Source organism: Sinocyclocheilus anshuiensis, unplaced genomic scaffold (genome assembly GCF_001515605.1).
Source record: "Sinocyclocheilus anshuiensis isolate Anshui unplaced genomic scaffold, SAMN03320099.WGS_v1.1 scaffold1339, whole genome shotgun sequence".
Taxonomy (NCBI): Eukaryota; Metazoa; Chordata; class Actinopteri; order Cypriniformes; family Cyprinidae; genus Sinocyclocheilus; species Sinocyclocheilus anshuiensis.
The window spans coordinates 337102-343374 of NW_015539932.1; the positions used below are offsets into that span (position 1 = coordinate 337102).

The 6273-nt window shown below is 37.7% G+C and overlaps 1 protein-coding gene across 2 annotated transcripts in view; it reads left to right on the forward strand.

Annotated features, from left to right (window-relative positions):
• Positions 1–1341: 1341 nt before the first annotated feature.
• LOC107686887 (gelsolin-like) overlaps positions 1342–6273 on the forward strand; it is a 22188-nt gene continuing 17256 nt past the window's right edge. For both annotated transcript variants that reach the window (XM_016484031.1, XM_016484032.1), the window contains exon 1: positions 1342–1460. The gene's annotated coding sequence lies outside the window, so the exon portion shown is untranslated. The remainder of the gene's footprint in view (positions 1461–6273) is intronic.

A 6273-nucleotide genomic window follows, 5' to 3' on the forward strand; every position in this document is an offset into this window, starting at 1 on the left:
AGAGACTGTTGTTGAGAACTGGCTCATTTCGATGTAGTTTTGATGCCCTGTTCATCCTTAAAGAAAGAGAGGCATCTATGCTAGTTGGGGTCATTGTCAAGATCGGAGATCAAAAGTTCAGGCAAACTCAGTTTTCACAGAAAAATCCTACATGTTGGTGAATGTCTCCATCTAGCGGCTAAAAACAAAACAAGACGTGTTTACATTTACATTTAGTCATTTAGCAGACGCTTTTATCCAAAGCGACTTACAATTGGGGGATACATAAAGCGATTCTTCTTAAGAGGCAAACAGACACAGGAAGTGGTTGTAATACCAAGTTCTTAGACATTGTTCAAATAAGTACAAGCTAGAAAGAGAAGGAATAAATAAAGAGAGAGAGTTTTTTTTTTTATTTTTTTTATTTTTTTTATGATGAAGTCAAGTAGCTTCGAAAGAGATGGGTTTTCAGCTGTCGCTTGAAAATTGTCAGGGATTCAGCATTCCGGATAGGGGTGGGAAGATCGTGTTTAACGTGCCAAACTAGTACAGTATTACATAATTCATTCTCACAATTAATTAAAAATGTGCTCTATAATATTGCAACCACAGCAGAAATATACTTGAATATTTGCTGAATTTACTCCTCCCAACCACCACCAAAGGGAGACTATATTAATATTGTAAATGGCATTCATTCAAAATGTCAAATTATACTGCATTGAACTAGTTCCATCCTTGCATGCTCTTAAAAACAAAAAAAGTGGAAGTGAGCCTGGCATATTGCTATATTTACAGACTATTAAATATAAATATTAAATGTATTAAATTATATATTATATATTTAGTATTAAATATTACAATATATTTACAAATACAAAAATGTTTACATTATATTTAAACATTAATACAAATTAATATATATTTACATTTCTTTGTCTTTGGCCAACCTTTTACACACCTGAAGAAACTAAGTAATTACTGTATGCACTGAGCATCTGTTCTATATTGTAGACTGTTGTATTAATGTTGAATATTATTAATTAATTTATTTTGTAGTTTACAAAATGAAGACATTGTTTAGCATTTGAAGAGTATAATAGTACCATGTTATTGAACCATTATCACACTATAGCATTCAGTCACTACAAATGCAATAAAAAATGACTGGAAAGTAACACACACAGACAAGTGAGCAATAAAACATTAGTAACTGTGGTATTTTGGAGGTCACTAGGGTTACAATGATAAACTGTGTAGGAAAATACTGAGCGTAGTATCCACGTGGCGCAGTAGGTGGCAGTGATTTGCTTTGTCCCATAGTCGGAGGGGAGTGGTTTAAATGCCAGGATCACCCCCTGATGAGGATTATTTAAGCAGTCTGTCTGAATCAGAGAGGTGTTGCCCTGCCCATATACAATATTCTGCAATCGCATTTACTGTATCTCCGCTATAGACAGACCCCTGTCATTCAACTATAGGTAAGTCTTGCATCTATTTTACCTTTAACCAACCTCATCAGCCACAAAGTATTGACGACAGCTGAAATGGGACGATTTAATTCACTGCAAACAACGCTGAACTGTTACTTTCCACAAAGGCTTCTCTGTGTGTGTAATGTTTCCACTGGAGTGACACTTTCTTACGGGACACGCCAAGAACTCCAACACATTGCTGTTTAAATCGTTTCTGCATGTGTAGGCCGTGCACTACTGTATATCGCATCGTTTTACAAAACCTCTGTTTTCGTACTGAACGCTGAAACTGCTCATCAAACAAAGCCATATATGGAGAGATTCTGAATTCTGGGATGCGCCTTTTTATTATGCGGTCAAACGGGATCTTTGGAAATGCGCACATTGCGCAGTCTGCAGAACGGCTCTGACCTGCTGTCACGTATGCATTTAGAGGAGTAGGCCCACTATATTGATATTTGGATCGATTTATCATTTGCTTCAACCTAAGCTGAGTAGAAAAATGGTTGGTTTCAGCATTCAAGTGCTGAAACCAACAATAACATGACTAAATATCTAAAGCAAACATATTGGACTACTTTTAGTGTAAATTTGTTGTTATGTGAAAAAAGGGCTATGGCCAATATTGGAACTTAAAGATTTGAATAACATGTCATGCGCTGTAATAGTTCCACTTTTGATTACTCATCATCAGACCCTTGTGTGCATTTATCATCTGTTGCCATAGAAACACACCCAATTGAGACAAACATTAACTTAGTGGTAAAGATGCTGTAGCGAAAAAGGAAGTTACTCCACATCACCTCAGGAAACACATTCAGTGTTTGTCAAAAACTGCTGCAACCTTCCAGCAGAAGTCATGTTTATGACAGTTATGAAGTTGTGTTTACTCTTATTACCTGGCTACAGATGGCAACAAACAAATCTGTAGAATATGTATACACACTTACAAATAAAGGTTCCAAAAAGGGATTTTTTTTGCAGCAATATAAGAACCTTTGTGGTTACCTATAGAACCTTTAAGTGAGCTCTTCTTAGTGTGAAGAACATTTTAAAGGTCTAAAAGAACATTTTGTGGAATGGAAAGTTACCATGGATGTTAAATGTTCTTCATGGAAAATACACACACACACACACGTTTGTTTCACTATATTAGTGTGGATATCTCATAGATTTCCATTGTTTTGCAGTACATCAGGTTAATTACATATTCTGTGGCATAACCCTGCCTCCACCCCTAAATAAGCATCACAGAAACCTGTGCAAAACACTAATTTGAAATAAAAACATAAAAACAGTTCATTTTGTTTCTTGCAGTATGTAGCCAGGTATATAACTAGCACAAAGACTGATAACATATTAGCGTTTCTACATGGGTGTTGTAATCCAAACACACCTATACACACACAGACCTAGTGATTACAAGAATAACAGAGGACTGTGAGAGTAGGTCATACTGTGCCTCCACAGAAAGGCGAGAGGGATATTGATGCCACAGATTTTATTTACCTCATCATCTCCTGCAACTCAGAAACACATGTAAATGTCTTCAAGAATATACTTAAGAACAGTAACACATAATGGATTGTATCAAATTATATTTTATTATGTCATATAGCATTACAAAACTAACATTGTCATGTGATACTACCATCAGATTCATAACACATTCACAGAATTTCCTTTGTGCTGCATTGCATGTGTTTGCTTTCTTAAGAAAGGTGTTCTGTTAGCTGTTCAACATTAAATCGGTGGAACTAGACAAAGAAGTATCAGACACACCAATCTGATAAAAACAGTCTGACACCCTTTATAGCTCGGACTTTGAATGCTTGCATGTTCATCTGTATACAGACTTACAAGTCTTGTACTTTAATATGGGGCCTGGCTATAAAACACAGTCAGTGCAGTCTCTGGTTAGGCTGTTTTCTCTTTGGGTAAACACAGGGTGCAGTCAGGAGCTTGAACAAGGCTTAGAATTAATGTTGACTCCATGCTAAGATGTTATCTAAGGATCTTTGGTGCTTGTAAAAGGTGTGGGAAGAAATATCTAGATAGAAAAACCGAGTCACCCCAGGAGTTCCTCTCATTTAGGCATTTTTCCAGGAAAAAGGAAGATGATTTAGTCAGTTCTTCCAGACTGAGGATTATGTCAAAATACTTGAATTATTTTATAATACACAGTAGTTAGGTTAAGATCAAGACAGAATTGGAGGTATATGCTGGTCGTTTAACAGATTCAGGACCACTATGTATTCATTTCCACTGCAGATTTATGTCAAATTTTTCAGAGGGCCACAGTGTCTGAACTTGTTCAGATTGCATTCGGAATTTCCTAGAACTGTGAGGAAACAAGGGTTTGTCTAGTTTACCACATTTCTGAATTCAGTGACTATCTTACTGCTTAACTATTGAAGTATGTACTTTAGGTATACAGGTGTATAGTATAAATATATTCCCAGACATACTACATCCACCAAGAAACATAAAAAGTAAACACCTTTTTCAAGTTTTTTTGGTACCAGCCCACTCATAATTCTTCTTTCTGACAGAATCTCTTGTTATCAAAAAAGAACAAAAATGTTGGCTGGGGACTTGGTTTTATCCATCAGTTATTGATTAGATGGAGGTAGATCTGAAGTTCCGGACATGGAAATAAGATTTAAACATGCATGGATGAATCATTCACAGTAAGATCAACAACATGCATTAAGAAAAATACATAGGGTGAACTTTAATTTCATGGTATTCTTGGTATTCAGACATCCTACTGCTTTTTTATTAAGTCCTGTTCAGAGTGTATACAGGCACTTCCCATAAACATCTCCCTCCCATTTTGACACGTAAGCAAATGTCTCATGACCTAGTCTATTTATGGTCTTCTGTGGGCTAGCAGACTAGCGGCATCCTCATCAGCTATATCATACAAGATGTGTTTAGATCAGAATAGCCTGTTGTATGCTAAATATTTCATGCATGTCTCAAGAGAGTAACCCAGAGCAGTATATTAGAGACTGAGATCAGTCATTTGCGTGAAACAATGTTCTGTTTAATTATTTTTCTGTCACACTGATGCTTTGTGTTCAGAAGACATTTCAGAAGTTACAATGTCCCTTTATGTACTTGGGCACATCAAAACATTTGGAGATCAGTTCCAGATCACACGGCATAGACTTTGGTGTACAGGCTGACAAGACAACAGCTGAAATAGAGCAAATGGTGCTGAACAACAGCTGAAATAGAGCAAATGGTGGTCTATTGAAGTTTATTATAAAGCAGTTGTTTCGTAGCATGCCTATGTCTGGCTTAAAATAGATGCTTGATTGTGAAGCATGTGCTGCCTGATTGCGGTTTGTTCGAATACAGGAGGTGTCAGTGAATGCATGGTGACAACTGTATCTTATACAGTTCTACTGCAGTGCTTAATTGCTGGGCCTGGCACTTTGTCTAGTCTTTCATGAGTGTAGAGAAACAAATAAGACCTTATCATCATGATATTAGAATATATGGTCGATTACTGGTGTAATGTGCTTAGAAATGATGAGAGACAATGTGCTTAATGGCTATGATGATTGCAAATATATCAGTAACATATTGGTTATCAGTGGATTTATTTATTTATATTTATATATTGTTTTCCGGCTTTTATGGCTTTTTTTATTAGATAGGACAGTTGAGAGCAGACAGAAAAGTATTGGGTGGAGAGAGGGGGGCGGGATCGGCAAAGGACCTAGAGACGGGAATCAAACTCGGGTCACCTATATGTTGGCGCACTAACCACTAGGCTATCGGCGCAGACGCTGATTTTTTCATATCTAATTAGTTGATATTGGATATTTTCAATCAGTATTATAGTTAATATTGCATATTTAGTTGTGCACAGTCACCTATTTGCCTATTTTTACATTAAGATTTCCTTTGCCGCACTCAAAGTTGATCTTTAAAAGTTAATACCCAATTTATATACTGTATATATTGTATTGTTGAGATGATTGTTGAGAAATTCACTTTTAATTATCGTATAGCCATAATATTGTATATTGTATATTGTAAATTATTTTTACTTTTAACAACTTAAAAGTGTTGCTGGAAAAATGCACCAAGGCTGCCTTTATTTGACCAAAAATACAGTAAAAAGGTTGATGATGTGAAGAATTATTACAATTTGAAATAACTGTTTTCTATTTAAAAAAAAAATTTTGTAATGGCAAAGGTAAGTTCCCCTTCAGGAACTCGAGCTGCATCGAGATTCGCTTTGGGAACGCCCCTGCGTGACCGCGTTCTGAAGCACGTGTAAAATCAGTCCAATGGAGCAGCGAGACGTCACGAGCGGGGTGACGTGAGCGCCAGGAAGTATAAAAGCACATCCGGCAGAGCGCAAGTTAGCTTCTGCTCTTCAGTAGCGCTCTGTGTATGTGTCAGTCTATTTACTGTTGTCTGTCAGTCCACAAGCATTCAAAAGAATATGTCAAAGTCTAAACTAATATCTATGGCGAGCAAACGGCATTACAGACGTTGTGTGCCTCCCTGCCCACACTATCTGGCAGCGGGGGATACACACGGGGGGTGTGTTGTTTGTTTAGGAGCGGAGCATGCACGGTCAGCTTTCGAGGGATACACACGTTGTTTGTTTAGGAGCGGAGCATGCACGGTCAGCTTTCGAGGAGCTGATTGTCATCACTGTCATCACTGCTCGCTGCGTATGCTCCGCTCTCGCCTAGCTGTGTTTGATGAGAGCGGCCAGGCTCGCGATCCCGCTGGCAGCGGTCCCGCTGTTGCCGAGGCACGGCGTAGACTGTTGTCGTGGGGATCGCAGGTG